The following is a 16,013-nucleotide window of genomic DNA, read 5'->3' on the forward strand; positions in this document are numbered from 1 at the left end:
TCATATTACCTCACTGAATACCACTGATATTCACGCGCTTTTTTGTCATACGTGTAACTATGATAAAGGACACATGTCTTGGCTTGTTCATAATTTGCTTAACAGAAATAGAATATTCTTATATACTATAAGTGACCAGTTGTCTGAGATCAAAACTGGGAATATAATCCCAGAGAAGGGGGAAAAAAACAGTCAGCTATTTTTAAGTTAAAGAAACAATATGATTAGGTTATATGTACATGCGTATATCCTACATAAACAATAAATGAATACATTAGATATCTATATATCTTACGGACCTATAGACCAGTGGTTCTCAAATGGGGTACTTGAAAGTATGCCAAGGGGTATATACATGAAATTTTTTTTAAATATTCTAAAAATAGCAACAATTCAAAATCCTTTATAAATATATTTACTGAATAACACTTCAACAAAATATGAATGTAAGTTCATAAACTGTGGGGAAAAAATGCAACAATGCAATATTCAGTGTTGACAGCTAGATTTTTTGCAGACATGTTCCATAAATATTGATGTTAAAGATTTATTTTTTGTGAAGAAATGTTTGGAATGAAGTTCATGAATCCAGATGGATCTCTATTACAATCCCCAAAGAGGGCATTTTAGGTTGATTAATTTTATGTGTAGAAATCTTTATTTAAAATTGAATCACTTGTTTATTTTTCAACAAGTTTTTAGTTATTTTTACATCTTTTTTTTTCAAATAGTTCAAGAAAGACCACTACAAATGAGCAATATTTTGCACTGTTATACAATTTAATAAATCAGAAACTGATGACATAGTGCTGTATTTTACCTTTTTATCTCTTTTTTCAACCAAAAATGCTTTGCTCTGATTAGGAGGTACTTGAATTAAAAACATGTTCACAGGGGGTATATCACTGAAAAAAGGTTGAGAACCACTGTTATAGACTTTATCTCTGTTGCTGCAACAGCAGAGAGTTTATTCTGTCTTGACACTTTGTATTGATATTTTCTATTACATTCTTCCCTTAAATGATCATGTTTACAGTGATTGTTTTTTATGTATTTTTCATGTATTTTGCTTTGGATAAAAGTGTCTGCCAAATACTTAAACATATATAAACACCTGAAAGTCTTTATTTCAGCTAAAACCACCAATCTGTTTCACTGGATTCAGAATAAAAACAAATTCTGTCTTACCAAACAAAGTTAGTATTTGAATATTGTTACTTGAAGACTTATCTGTGGTTACAATAAAATGAGAATGCATCATAATCAGTGGCGGCTGTTGAATTTTGTTATAGGTGGGCCTGAAAGTTTGTAAACCAAATACCTGCAGGGGGGTCATCCTCCCCCAGAAGATTTCTTTGTGATTTTCACATACAAATATTGTAGTTCTTTGCTCCTGCTTAACTCTGTGGTAATATTATTTTCACAAAATACAACCAATAGTATGTTAATGTTAAATCTTACTTGTGAAAAGTAATCCCCCAATTCCTATTTTCAACAGTCCGCTCATTTGAGCAGGAAAACGCTGAATACCAGCGCAGCATGTTTGTTTTATACCTGTCAACTGTCAGTTTAGGCTGCTTGCCGGCTCCTCATCACCACTTCAAGATGGCGGCCAAATTGCTTGCATCACAGCAGCCAATTCTGCGTCTACTTATAAGATGTCTATGGTTATAACGTCATTGCAAACACGGCAATCTGTTGTGTCCACTGCAGTTCGCTACCTTATTCATACTTTTTGTCAAGTGTTTTTTTTTTTTTAAGCAGGGTTGCATGAGGTACCTACACATATCGTTACGTTAGTGAATGTATCACAAACAGTAACGTAACGTTAGACGGCGGTCAGCAGCACCGCAAATTTTAGTCACCTACAAAAAGACAAACATAGTCAAATAAAGGGCAGTAAAAATGTATACTATATTAAGAATATGTGTACATATTCCATAGAGCCCTGACATCTAAAATGTACAGCACTGTTCATTGTTATGTTCATGTATTTGTTATGTTTTTTATGTGTACGCACACATAAACACATACAGTGTGAGATGAGATCAATGAGATAAGGTAAGAACAGGATAGAAACTGCTGTGGAACTAGTTACAATGCAATATTCCATGGAAATACAATGTTAACACTTTTGTGCAAATAAGTTGTTTTTTGAAATGTGTTTATACTGTAAAGCAGTGGTCCCCAACCACCGGGCCGCAGAAGAATTTTTTTTTTTTTTTTTTAATTAAATCAACATAAAAACACATTATACACTTACAAATAGTGCACCAACCACACAAAAACTCCCTTTTTCATGACAAAAACGTCCCTTTTTCATGACAAAGAAGAAAAAAAAAAAAAAGACACCCCCCCCCGGGCCGCGGGACAAATTATTAAGCGTTGACCGGTCCGCGGATACAAAAAGGTTGGGGACCACTGCTGTAAAGGAATGAGTTAAATGTTTAGAATAACTGGTTAATAGTGCTATTATGAAGTGCAGTGTAAGCACAGTTTTTTTTATAATAAATACATACAGCGTTTTAAAAGCATACACAATCTGTGTACATATATTAGTCTGTGGTTAAAAAGACTTGAAATGACTCGAAACTCAAAATGCAGGACTTGGGACTTGACTTGAGACTTCCCAGTATTGACTTTGGACTTGACTCTGGACTTGCCTGTCTTGACTCGGGACTTGACTCGAGACTTGAGGGCAAAGACTTGAGACTTACTTGTGACTTGCAAAACAATGACTTGGTCCCACCTCTGGAAACTGGTATACAGAATTTACATTGAAAAGTACTAGCTGATCCAAACAGGACTATGAATAAAGAAAGGACTCTTAAACATATATGAATTCTCCAAAATAATTAATCAATAACACTAATATTAATGATTACCATATTACTTAATTTACCGAAAATTGGTAAGTTTGCATTCTTCTGTTAAACTCACTTTATTAATAATATTTTTCTTTTTGTACAGTAATAATCAATAAAGAGTGCATATGAGGCTAAGAAAGTTTAAAATCAAGTTTAAAATCACATAAAAAGACAACTGTGTGTACGAGGTAAAAAGTTAGGAATAAAAACAGGACTCATAAACACATAAGGGACACAATCTCAAAATGGACAAGAAACTGTTCTTCACAGAAATGTTGATTTGCATTTTTCAAAGAAGCATTAATTAAATGGAGGTGGTATTGATCACTAATCACTCTAATGTTTCAAGAAGGTTCCACCAAGACTTGAACTTGGATCACTGGATTCAGAGTCCAGAGTGCTAACCATTACACCATGGAACCTGTAAATGTCCATGTAAAAAAATGTGATCCTACAGTACACAGTACTTGATTGGATTTGATAGATTGTCATTGATCCCTTGAGTGTGTGATGTCTGAAAAACATAGGTCGAAGTTCAAAATCAAGTTTTAGGTCAAAAGTAAAAATAAATATGACTAAGTGAGTACGAGGTCAAAAGTACTGACTGAAAACAGGACTTAAAAACTTTAGAGTTTATCCAGGATTTGAAACAAGGGTCTCTCACACCCAAAGCAAAAATAAAGGAGTGGATCAACAAGACCTGGAAGAAGTCTTTCCAGAAAATCTCATGAAATTTGAGATTTTAATAGACGACACAATCCAAAATTAGGTTATTTTATTGCACTTTTACACATGTTTAGTTTCACTGACATTTTCATACATAGATAAACTGAGGGTTACCAGCTCAGTCCTTAAACATAAGGGATTATCAGGGAATAGCGCAAAAATGTAATGTTAGTGCCACCCGGGAGTTTATTATCAATGTCACTTGACAGCATCACACTTGCCAACCCTACCAACTTTTTCAGGAACCTCCCAACTTGAATAGCAAATATTCTCTCGAAAGTCTGCTGGTTTTCACTCACACAACAATAAGGACAAACTGTGATGGCACTGTCGTTAGCGCTCTCCAAAAACTATGCGTCACATGTTGTATGTGGCTTCTGTGGACACATGTAAGTGACTGCAAGGCATACTTGTTCAACAGCCATACAGGTCACACTGAAGGTGCCGGTTTAAACAACTTTAACACTCTTACTAATATGCGCCACACTGTGAACCCACACCAAACAAGAATGACAAAACACATTTCGGGAGAACATCCGCACCGTAACACAACATAAACACAACAGAACAAATACCCAGAATTCCATGCAGAACTAACTCTTCCGGGCTACATTATACCCTCCCCCCGTGCGTCGGTTGAGGTGGGCCGGGTTGGGGGGAGGGTTTGGTGGAAGCGGGGGTGTATAATGTAGCCCATAAAAACTTGTCCAGGATTTGAACCCAGATCGTCTCTCACACGCCTCAGCAAGAAGGATGAGACAATACTAATTCCTGGAATGAGACTTACCAACAAATGTTATCTTTTAAACTTATTTAGATTCACTGACATGTTCATACATAGATGAACTAAGGGTTACCAGCTCAGTCCTAGAACAAACTGTGGTCATAAATTTAGGTACCACTGTGTTTGATAAGTCATGAATGTAACAACAAGTGTGTGTACAAGAAAGAGAAGTTGTGATTAAAAGTAGGACTAATAAAAATCAGGGCTTGTCCGGGAATTGAACCCGGGACCTCTCGCACCCTAAGCGAGAATCATACGACTAGACCAACAAGCCTTAAAAGAATAGTGGCAAACATCTTTTAAAAAAGTGTTAATCTTTTAATAGGGGCCGCAATCTAAAACTGTGCTTTTAACACATATTTTGATTGACTACCATTTTCATGCATAAATAAACTGAAACTGTGTGTACCAGGAAAAAAGTTATGATTGTAAATAAGACTTATAAACACAAGGTCTTGTCTGGAAATTGAACCTGAATCAATATCATTACACAGGACTGACAAGCCCTTAAAATGAATGTGGCAAAAAAAAGGAATTAAAGCTATTTTTTTTTTTTTTAGTTATTAGGGGTGTAACGGTACACAAATATTTTGGTTTGGTACGTACCTCGGTTTAGAGGTCACGGTTCGGTTCATTTTCAGTACAGTAAGAAATCAACAAATTATAATTTTTTGGGTTATTTATTTACTAAATTTGTAAACAATGGCTTGGGGCCCGGCCGGGCACAGCCCAAAGAGGCAACGTGGGTCACCCCTCCAATGGGCTCACCATTCATGGGAGGGGCCATAGAGGTCGGGTGCATTGTGAGCTGGGCGGCAGCCGAAGGCAGGGCACTTGGCGGTCCGATCCTCGGCTACAGAACCTAGCTCTTGGGACGTGGAACGTCACCTCACTGGGGGGGAAGGAGCCTGAGCTAGTGCGCGAGGTAGAGAAGTTCCGGCTGGATATAGTCGGACTCACCTCGACGCACAGCAAGGGCTCTGGAACCAGTTCTCCCGAGAGGGACTGGACCCTCTTCCACTCTGGCGTTGCCGGCAGTGAGAGGCGACGGGCTGGGGTGGCAATTCTCGTTGCCCCCCGGCTCAAAGCCTGCACGTTTGAGTTCAACCCAGTGGACGAGAGGGTAGCTTCCCTTCGCCTTCGGGTGGGGGGACGGGTCCTGACTGTTGTTTGTGCTTACGCACCAAACAGCAGTTCAGAATACCCACCCTTTTTGGGAACACTCGAGGGAGTACTGGAAAGTGCTCCCCCGGGTGATTCCCTTGTCCTACAGGGGGACTTCAACGCTCATGTTGGCAACGACAGTGAAACCTGGAGAGGCGTGATTGGGAAGAATGGCCGCCCGGATCTAAACCCGAGTGGTGTTTTGTTATTGGACTTTTGTGCTCGTCACAGTTTGTCCATAACAAACACCATGTTCAAACATAAGGGTGTCCATATGTGCACTTGGCACCAGGACACCCTAGGCCGCAGTTCCATGATCGACTTTGTAGTTGTGTCATCGGATTTGCGGCCTTATGTTTTGGACACTCGGGTGAAGAGAGGGGCAGAGCTTTCTACCGATCACCACCTGGTGGTGAGTTGGCTGCGATGGTGGGGGAGGATGCCGGACAGACCTGGCAGGCCCAAGCGCATTGTGTCCCTCGTACACACACTTGTTACATTTTTGACTTTAGACTTGGTTTTGAACTTTTATTTTACTTTTCCAGAGGGCACATAATCAACGGATAAATGAAAATCTGCACAATCAAATAAAGTTGGGTCTTACTTTACAAGCTCTATTTGTTCTAGGACTGATCTTGTAAACCCTTATTTCATTTGTGCATGAAGATGGTAGTGAATTTAATTTTTTGTTAAAAGATTGTGTCCCCTATTAAACATTTGTTCAGCAATCCATGAATTGATTAACGTGGACTGGGGTGGCAATTAAACAAGTTGAAAAACGTATTCGGGTGTTACCATTTAGTGGTCAATTGTACGGAATATGTACTGTACTGTGCAATCTACTAATAAAAGCTTCAATCAATCAAAATCCTGTTGCAGGGTTTGTTGGTCTTGTTTGTTGGTGTTCAAATTATTTTAGGATTGTGTAGGTTCCATGGTGTAATGGTTAACACTCTGGACTTTGAATCCAGTGATCCAAGTTCAAGTCTTGGTGGAACCAACTTGCAGTATTTAAGTGGACATTTTTCATTGATTGCTTTAGTGTATGCCTTCAGAAAATAGGATAAAAATAGTTTACAATGTAGTTCACAGTCAAAAATAGAAAGAAATATGACTATGTGTGAATGAGGTAAAAAGTAGTGACTGAAAACAGGACTTAAAGACATAAAAGCTTGTCCAGGATTTGAACCCAGACCATCTCTCACACTCTGAGCAAGAAGGATACGACGATACTAAGAAGTCCTGGAACGAGACTTAGCAGCGAATGTTATGAAGTTTGAAATTTTAATAGAGGACACAATTGGAAACTTGGTTACCTTTTTGCACTTTTATACTTATTTAGATTCACTGACATTTTCATACATAGATGAACAAAAGGTTACCAGCTCAGTCCTAGAACAAACTGTGTTCATAAATTTAGGTACCACTGTGTTTGATAAGTCACGAATGTAACAACAACTGTGTGTACAAGAAAGACAAGTTATGATTAAAAATAGGACTTATAAACATAAGGGCTTGTCCGGAATTGAACCCGGGACCTCTCGCACCCTAAACGAGAATCATACGACTAGACCAACAAGCCTTAAATATAAAATGGCGAAAATATTTTAAAAATGTTACAATGTTTTAATAGGGGACAATCTGAAACTGTGCTTTTAACACATATTTTGATTGACTACCATTTTCATGCATAAATAAACTGAGGGTTTACCACCTCTGTCCTAGAACTAATAGAGCTCGTAAGTTGAGACACAACTGTATTTATTTCTGAGATTTTTATTGATCTCTTGAGTGTGTGATGTATGGAATATTGATGTAAAAGTTTAAAGTCACAAATGTAAAGACAAGTGTGTGTACGAGGGAACAAGTTCTTACTAAAAACCGGACTTATAAGAGCACAATTAGAAACTGGATTACAACATTGTACTTTTAAGCCAAATTTAGACTCATTCCTTTTTTTATGTGAAAATACTTAAAGGGATGTCAGGGTTGTACTAAACACTAATCACTCTTAATGTCACAAGAAGGTTCCACCAAGACTTGAACTTGGATCACTGGATTCAAAGTCCAGAGTGCTAACCATTACACCATGGAACCTGTACATAAACCCCTAAATAAAGTGATCCAACAGTAAATAGTATTGATGAAATGTGATTAAATCTCATTGACACCTTGAGTGTAAGTTGTCAGAAATTTGGAGGGAAACGTTTAAATCAAGTCTAAAATTGAAAAAAAGACAAGACTTGTGACTGTGTGTACGAGGGGAAAAGTCATGACTGAAAACAAGAATTATAAACACAAAGTGCTCGTCCGAGTTTAACAAATCTCATGACATTTGAGATTTTAATAAGGGACACGATCTGACATTGTGTCAAAACTTTTAACAAACATGTTTTAATTCACACCTGAAGGAAGCAGTGAATCCAAATTTGGGTTAAAAGTGCAAAGTTTTAACCCAGTTTCAGATTGTGTCCCCTATTAGAACCTCACATTTTATTTGAGATTTGTTCGGCTATCCTGTTGTATGGTTTGTTGGTCTTGGACAAGTCCTTGTGTTAAAATTATAACTCCTGTTTTCAGTCATGACTTTTCCCCTCGTACACCAGGGACGTCACTAGACCTAATACTGTACTGGGGCACACCTGGGGCACAAATAATTCATGTGAGCGTACAAAGCGCGCAAGCAAAAAAAATTTTAGCACTTATTTATCAAAAAAAATACACAAATAGTGCTTTAAACTATGAAATCATACCAGATTATGTTGTATGGATCTTTGATCTGTCATCCTCTCTCTCTCTCTAACTCTCTCTCTCTCTCTCTCTATCTCTCTCTCTCAACTGAAGTCTCGATCCACACGTGAATAAATTACCATATTAATTAGCCATGTGCTCATTGTTACGTGGAGTGAATACAGCAGCAATCAGTTACCATACTAAGTAGTATGTGCGCTGTTGTCTATGTTATGTAGACTTATCAATAACAGTATTATTAATGATTACCATATTACTTAATTTACCGTAAATTGGTTCCACCAAGACTTGACCTTGGATCACTGGATTCAAAGTCCAGAGTGCTAACCATTACACCATGGAATCTATATTTAAATACAAAAATATCATGCAGTAAAGAGGACTTGAATGGATATAATAGATTTGTTCATGAAAATGGTAGTAAATTAAAATGTTGGTCAAAAGTTTGCCACAACATTTCAGATTGTGTCCCCTAATTTCACATTTCATGAGATCAGTTGGGGAAATATGTATGCAGGGCTTGTTGGTCTAGTCGTATGATTCTCGCTTCGGGTGCGAGAGCTCCCGGGTTCAATTCCCGGACAAGCCCTCTTTAGTACTCCTTTTTGCAATCATAACTTTCTTCCTCATTCACACAGTTGTCATTGTATTTGTGACTTTAGGCTTGATTTGAACCTTTTTTTTTTCAAACATCACACACTCAAGTGATCAATAAGTATAAAAGTGCAATAAGGTAATCAAGTTTCAGATTGCGTCCCCTATTAAAATTTGACTTTTCATGAGATTTTCTGGAAAGACTTGTTCCAGGTCTTGTTGGTCCACTCCTGTATTTTTGCTTAAAGTATGAGAGACCCTGGTATCAAATCCTGGACAAGGTCTAAAGTTTTTAAGTCCTGTTTTCAGTCAGTACTTTGTACCTCGTACTCACTTAGTCATATTTATTTTTACTTTTGACCTAAAACTTGATTTTAAACTTTGACCTATGTTTTTCAGACATCACACACTCAAGGGATCAATGAAAATCTAGCAAATCCAATCAAGTACTGTGTACTGTAGGATCACATTGTTTTACACGTACATTTACAGGTTCCATGGTGTAATGGTTAGCACTCTGGACTCTGATTCCAGTGATCCAAGTTCAAGTCTTGGTGGAACCTTCTTGAAACATTGAAGCGAAAAGTGTTCAGCATCACTCTCCTTTAATTAATGCTTCTGTGAAAAATGCAAATAAACATTTCTGTGAAGAATAGTTCCTTGTCCATTTTTCAGATTGTGTCCCTTATATGTTTATGAGTCATGTTTTTATTCCTACCTTTTTCCCTCGTACACGCAGTTTTCTTTTTATGTGATTTTAAACTTGATTTTGAACTTTCTAAACTACATAATATTACTGTAAAAAAAGAAAAATATTATTAATAAAGTGAATTCAACAGAAGAATGCGAACTCGCACATCGTTACAGTTTTTTTAATTGATTTATTTGAAGTGTCGCACCATCTCGTGATATGAATTTCTTTGGCAAAATTCAAACGCCCAACGTGGGGCTCGAACCCACGACCCTGAGATTAAGAGTCTCATGCTCTACCGACTGAGCTAGCCGGGCCTGCATGGGTGACCCTGATAACGTTTCGTGTTGACGGTGTTTTGTGTTATGATGTTTCATGATTTGGGTCGCGGTATTTCATGTTGCCCCGTTTGGTGTCACAGCTGTTGCAGCATTTTGTGTTGCGATATTTTTACCCCGACATTTTGTGTTGTCGGCATTTGATGTTGCGTTGTTTCATGTTGCAATGTTTTGCGTTGAGCCATTTTAGTTTTCAGGTGCAGCATTTTGGGCTTTTGCCGTGAAAGTTTGATGGGTTTCATGTCACGTTGTTACGTGCTGCGGTGTTTCTTAGCTACGTATGCGCTCTATATTGATTATTACTGTACAAAAACAAAAATGTTGTTAATTAAGAAAGTTTAACAGAAGAATGAGTACTCGTACATCATTACAGTTTTTTTCTTAATTGATTTATTTGAAGTGTCGCACTGTCTCATGTTGAATTTCCTTGGCAAAAGTCAATCGCCCAACGTGGGGCTCGAACCCACGACCATAAAATTATAAGTCCCATGTTCTACCGACTGAGCTGGATCCAGAATCTTGATAAGTGATTGATACTGTACAAAAGTATTCATGTAGCATTTTGTGTTGCAACGTTTCGTGTTGACGGCGTTTTGTGTTATGATGTTTCATGATTTGGGTCGCGCTATTTCGTGTTGCGCCGTTTGGTGTCACAGCATTTCGTGTTGTGACGTTTCGTGCCGCGACATTTCGTGTTGTCGGCATTTCATGTTGCGTTTTTTCATGTTGCAGCATTTTGCTCATCGTTACAGGTTTTTGTTTATTTATTAGAAGTGTGGCAGTGTTTGTGTTGAATTTCCTTGGAAAAAAATTTAACCGCCCAACGTGGGGCTCGAACCCACGACCCTGAGATTAAGAGTCTCATGCTCTACCGACTGAGCTAGCCGGGCCTGTGTTATTTACCTTGAAAATTAACCGTGACTGTACAAAAATATTCATGTAGCATTTTGTGTTACATCGTTTCGTGTTGATTGCGTTTTGTGTTACGGTCAAGTTGCCCCATTTGGTGTTGCAGCTGTTGTAGCATTTTGTATTGCGACGTTTCGTGTTGTCGGCATTTCATGTTGCAGCGTTTTGAGTTGAGCCATTTTACTTAGTAGAAGAATGCAAACTCACACATCGTTACAGTTTTTTTTATTGATTTATTAAAAGTGTCACACTGCATCGTGTTGAATTTCCTTGGCAAAAGGTCAATCGCCCAACGTGGGGCTCGAACCTACGACCCTGAGATTAAGAGTCTCATGCTCTACCTTGATGAATGATTGTTACTGTTGCGATGTTTCGTGCCACGACATTTCGTGTTGTCTGCATTTCATCTTTCGTTGTTTCATGTTGCAGCGTTTTGAGTTGAGCCATTTTAGTTTTCGGGTGCAGCATTTTGGGCTTTTGCCATTTAATATTCCATACATTAAAGACTCAAGAGATTAATAAAAACATCCGAAATAAATACAGTTGTGTCTCAAATTACGAGCTCTATTTGTTCTAGGACTGAGTTGGTAAACCCTCAGTTTATTTCTATGCTGAGTAAGAAGGACCATCAAGACAGAATAGGAATAAAGAGGGGGATGTATCCCTTTCACATTCCAATGACTAAAACAATACAGACTTCTGTAGACAAAGAGAAACTGGTATACAGAATATATATTGAAAAGTACTAGCTGATCCAAACATGACTATGAATAAAGAAAGGACTCTTAAACATACATGAATTCTCCAAAATATTTTATCAATAACAGTATTATTAATGATTACCATATTACATAATTTACCGAAAATTGGTAAGTTTGCATTCTTCTGTTAAACTCACTTTATTAATAATATATTTCTTTTTGTACAGTAATAATCAATAAAGAGCACATATGGGATAAGAAAGTTTAAAATCAAGTTTAAAATCACATAAAAAGACAACTGTGTGTACGAGGTAAAATGTTAGGAATAAAAACATGACTCATAAATTTATAAGTGATACAATCTGAAAATGGACAAGTAATTATTCTTCACAGAAATGTTAATAATTTGCATTTTTCACAGAAGCATTAATTAAATGGTGGTGGTATTGAACACTAATCACTCTAATGTTTCAAGAAGGTTCCACTAAGACTTGAACTTGGATCACTGGAATCAGAGTCCAGAGTGCTAACCATTACACCATGGAACCTGTAAATGTACATGTAAAACAATGTGATCCTACAGTACACAGTACTTGATTGGATTTGATAGATTTTCATTGATCCCTTGAGTGTGTGATGTCTGAAAAAAAATAGATCGAAATTTAAGATTAAGTTTTAGGTCAAAAGTAGAAATAATTATGACTAAGTGAGTTCGAGGTACAAAGTACTGACTGAAAACAGGACTTAAAAACTTTAGAGCTTATCCAGGATTTGAAACAAGGGTCTCTCACACCCAAAGCAAAAATAAAGGAGTGGATCAACAAGACCTGGAAGAAGTCTTTCCAGAAAATCTCATGAAATTTGAGATTTTAATAGACGACACAATCCAAAATTAGGTTATTTTATTGCACTTTTACACATGTTTAGTTTCACTGACATTTTCATACATAGATAAACTGAGGGTTACCAGCTCAGTCCTTAAACATAAGGGATTATCAGGGAATAACGCGAAAACTTAATGTTAGTGCCACCCGGGAGTTTATTATGAATGTCGCTTGACAGCATCACACTTGCCAACCCTACCAACATTTTCGGGAACCTCCCTTCTTGAATAGCAAATATTCTCTCGAAAGTCTGCTGGTTTTCACTCACACAACAACATTGAGGGAAAACTGTGATGGCAATATCGTTAGCGCTCTCCACAAACTATGCGAACTGCTTTGCAGTTACGTCACATGTTGTATGTGGCTTCTGTGGACACATGTAAGTGACTACAAGGCATACTTGTTCAACAGCCATAAAGGTCACACTGAAGGTGCGGGTTTAAACAACTTTAACACTCTTACTAATATGCGCCACACTGTGAACCCACACCAAACAAGAATGACAAAACACATTTCGGGAGAACATCCGCACCGTAACACAACATAAACACAACAGAACAAATGCCCAGAATCCCATGCAGCACTAACTCTCCCGGGCTACATTATACCCTCCCCCCCCGTGCGTCGGTTGAGCTGGGCCGGGTTGGGGGTGGCGGGGTTTGGTGGTAGCGGGGGTGTATAATGTAGCCCATAAAAACTTGTCCAGGATTTGAACCCAGATCGTCTCTCACACCCTCAGCAAGAAGGATGAGACAATAATAAGTCCTGGAACGAGACTTACCAACAAATGTTATCATTTAAACTTGATTAGATTCACTGACATGTTCATACATAGATGAACTAAGGGTTACCAGCTCAGTCCTAGAACCAACTGTGGTCATAAATGTAGGTACCACTGTGTTTGATAAGTCATGAATGTAACAACAACTGTGTGTACAAGAAAGAGAATTTGTGATTAAAAGTAGGACTAATAAAAATGAGGGCTTGTCCGGGAATTGAACCCGGGACCTCTCGCACCCTAAGCGAGAATCATACGACTAGACCAACAAGCCATAAAAGAATAATGGCAAACATCTTTTAAAAAAGTTTTAATCTTTTAATAGGGGTCACAATCTTAAACTGTGCTTTTAACACATATTTTGATTGACTACCATTTCCATGCATAAATAAACTGAAACTGTGTGTACCAGGAAAAAAGTTAAGATTGTAAACAAGACTTATAAAGACAAGGTCTTGTCTGGAAATTGAACCAGATTCAATATCATTAGACAGGACTGACAAGCCTTAAAAATGAATGTGGCAAAAAAAAAAAAAAGGAATTAAAGCTATTTTTTTTTTTTTTTTAGTTATTAGGGGTGTAACGGTACACAAATATTTTTGTTTGGTACATACCTCGGTTTAGAGGTCACAGTTCGGTTCATTTTCGGTACAGTAAGAAAACAAATTATCATTTTTTGGGTTATTTATTTACTAAATTTGTAAACAATGGCTTTATCCTTTTAACATTGGGAACACTATAATAATTCTGCCCACGTTAATCCACATTAAACTGCCTCAACTTGTTGCTCAGATAAAATAAAATGACACAACTTTTCTTCTACATACAAAAAGTGCAACATAAAACAGTTTCAAATCACCTCATCATGCTTAATTTATTACAGCATTTGGGAAGCCTGTAGTTGATTTTTATTATGTAAATGTTATATTTTTGTCAACATGTGATAGCAGGGACCCTGCCATTCAAAACTAGGCTGCTACATTACAAATAAGTAATGTAACTATTGCTAAAAAATAGTAGGATAGCAATAGGAGAGACTATTCATCCCTGAACACCAGGGAGTTCATATAGGCTTTATGATGCACTTACATTATTATATCACTAGCACACACACACACACACACACACACACACACACACACACACACACACACACAATGAACTAGCGTGACACTAAAAGCTAATTAGCCTTCACCTCAAACCAGGACTGCGAGCGAGCTAGTGACTCTAGACTTGATTTTGAACTTTTATTTCACTTTTCCACATAATCAAGGGATCAATGAAAATCTACAAAACCAAATACGGTTGGTTCTTAATTTACAAGCTCTATTTGTTCTAGGACTGACCTTGTAAACCATTATTTCAATTGTGCATGAAGATGGTAGTGTATTAAATTGTTTGTTAAAATATTGTGTCCCCTATTAAACATTTGTTCAGCACTCCATGAATTGTTTAACGTGGACCCCGACTCAAACAAGTTGAAAAACATTCGGGTGTTACCATTTAGTGGTCAATTGTACGGAATATGTACTGTACTGTGCAATCTACTAATACAAGTTTCAATCAATCAATCAACCACAATCCTGTTGCAGGGTTTGTTGGTCTTGGACAAGTCATTGTGTTCAAATTATAACATAATTTGCAGGTTCCATGGTGTAATGGTTAGCACTCTGTACTCTGAATCCGGTGATCTAAGTTCTAGTCCTGGTGGAACCCTCTTGTAACATTGGAGTGAATTTAAATTTGGCTTAAAAGTACAGTGTTGTAGTCCAGTTTCTATCTGTGCTCTTTTGTTTATAGGTCCTGTTTTTAGTAAGAACTTGTTCCCTCGTACACACAAATGTGTTTACATTTGTGACTTTAAACTTTTTCATCAATATTCCATACATCACACATTCAAGAGATCAATAAAAATCTCCGAAATAAATTCAATTTACAAGCTCTATTAGTTCTAGGACTGAGGTGGTAAACCCTCAGTTTATTCATGCATGAAAATGGTAGTCAATCAAAATATGTGTTAAAAGCACAGTTTCAGATTGTGGCCCCTTTTAAAACATTGTAACATTTTTAAAAGATGTTCGCCATTTTGTATTTAAGGCTTGTTGGTCTAGTCGTATGATTCTCGTATAGGGTGCGAGAGGTCCCGGTTTCAATTCCCGGATAATCCTTATGTTTGTAAGTCCCATTTTTAATCATAACTTGTCTTTCTTGTACACACAGTTGTTGTTACATTTGTGACTTATCAAATACAGTGGTACCTAAATTTATGACCACAGTTTGTTCTAGGACTGAGCTGGTAACCCTTAGTTCATCTATGTATGAAAATGTCAGTGAATCTAAATAAGTATAAAAGTGCAATAAGGTAATCAAGTTTCAGATTGCGTCCTCTATCAAAATCTGACGTTTCATTAGATTTTCTGTAAAGGCTTGTTCCAGGTCTTGTTGGTCCACTCCTGTATTTTTGCTTAAGGTATGAGAGACCCTGGTATCAAATCCTGGACAAGCTCTAAAGTGTTTAAGTCCTGTACTTTGTACCTCGTACTCACTTAGTCATATTTATTTTTACTTTTGACCTATATCTCGATTTTAAACTTCGACCTATGTTTTTCAGACATCACACACTCAAGGGATCAATGACAATCTATCAAATCCGATCAAGTACTGTGTACTGTAGGATCACATTGTTTTACGTGTACATTTACAGGTTCCATGGTGTAATGGTTAGCATCCTGGACTCTGAATCTAGTGATCCAAGTTCAAGTCTTGGTGAAACCATCTTGAAACCTTAGAGTGAAAAGTGTTCAGTATCACTGTCGTTTGATTAAT

General features: G+C 37.4%; 10 non-coding genes across 10 annotated transcripts; 3 read left to right on the forward strand and 7 right to left on the reverse strand.

The window, feature by feature from the left end:
- Positions 1-3,217: 3,217 nt before the first annotated feature.
- On the reverse strand, positions 3,218-3,289 carry trnaq-cug (transfer RNA glutamine (anticodon CUG)). Its single transcript has one exon. It is a non-coding gene; the product is annotated as a tRNA-Gln (tRNA).
- Positions 3,290-4,579: 1,290 nt separating this feature from the next.
- On the reverse strand, positions 4,580-4,651 carry trnap-agg (transfer RNA proline (anticodon AGG)). The gene has a single exon. It is a non-coding gene; the product is annotated as a tRNA-Pro (tRNA).
- A 1,818-nt stretch (positions 4,652-6,469) lies between these two features.
- On the forward strand, positions 6,470-6,541 carry trnaq-uug (transfer RNA glutamine (anticodon UUG)). Its single transcript has one exon. It is a non-coding gene; the product is annotated as a tRNA-Gln (tRNA).
- Positions 6,542-7,566: 1,025 nt separating this feature from the next.
- On the reverse strand, positions 7,567-7,638 carry trnaq-uug (transfer RNA glutamine (anticodon UUG)). Its single transcript has one exon. It is a non-coding gene; the product is annotated as a tRNA-Gln (tRNA).
- A 1,171-nt stretch (positions 7,639-8,809) lies between these two features.
- On the forward strand, positions 8,810-8,881 carry trnap-cgg (transfer RNA proline (anticodon CGG)). Its single transcript has one exon. It is a non-coding gene; the product is annotated as a tRNA-Pro (tRNA).
- A 496-nt stretch (positions 8,882-9,377) lies between these two features.
- Positions 9,378-9,449, forward strand: trnaq-cug (transfer RNA glutamine (anticodon CUG)). Its single transcript has one exon. It is a non-coding gene; the product is annotated as a tRNA-Gln (tRNA).
- A 372-nt stretch (positions 9,450-9,821) lies between these two features.
- trnak-cuu (transfer RNA lysine (anticodon CUU)) lies at positions 9,822-9,894 on the reverse strand. The gene has a single exon. It is a non-coding gene; the product is annotated as a tRNA-Lys (tRNA).
- Positions 9,895-10,732: 838 nt separating this feature from the next.
- trnak-cuu (transfer RNA lysine (anticodon CUU)) lies at positions 10,733-10,805 on the reverse strand. Its single transcript has one exon. It is a non-coding gene; the product is annotated as a tRNA-Lys (tRNA).
- A 1,196-nt stretch (positions 10,806-12,001) lies between these two features.
- trnaq-cug (transfer RNA glutamine (anticodon CUG)) lies at positions 12,002-12,073 on the reverse strand. The gene has a single exon. It is a non-coding gene; the product is annotated as a tRNA-Gln (tRNA).
- A 1,316-nt stretch (positions 12,074-13,389) lies between these two features.
- trnap-agg (transfer RNA proline (anticodon AGG)) lies at positions 13,390-13,461 on the reverse strand. Its single transcript has one exon. It is a non-coding gene; the product is annotated as a tRNA-Pro (tRNA).
- Positions 13,462-16,013: the final 2,552 nt, after the last annotated feature.

Source organism: Nerophis ophidion, linkage group LG11, assembly GCF_033978795.1.
Source record: "Nerophis ophidion isolate RoL-2023_Sa linkage group LG11, RoL_Noph_v1.0, whole genome shotgun sequence".
In the NCBI taxonomy this organism is placed as follows: domain Eukaryota; kingdom Metazoa; phylum Chordata; class Actinopteri; order Syngnathiformes; family Syngnathidae; genus Nerophis; species Nerophis ophidion.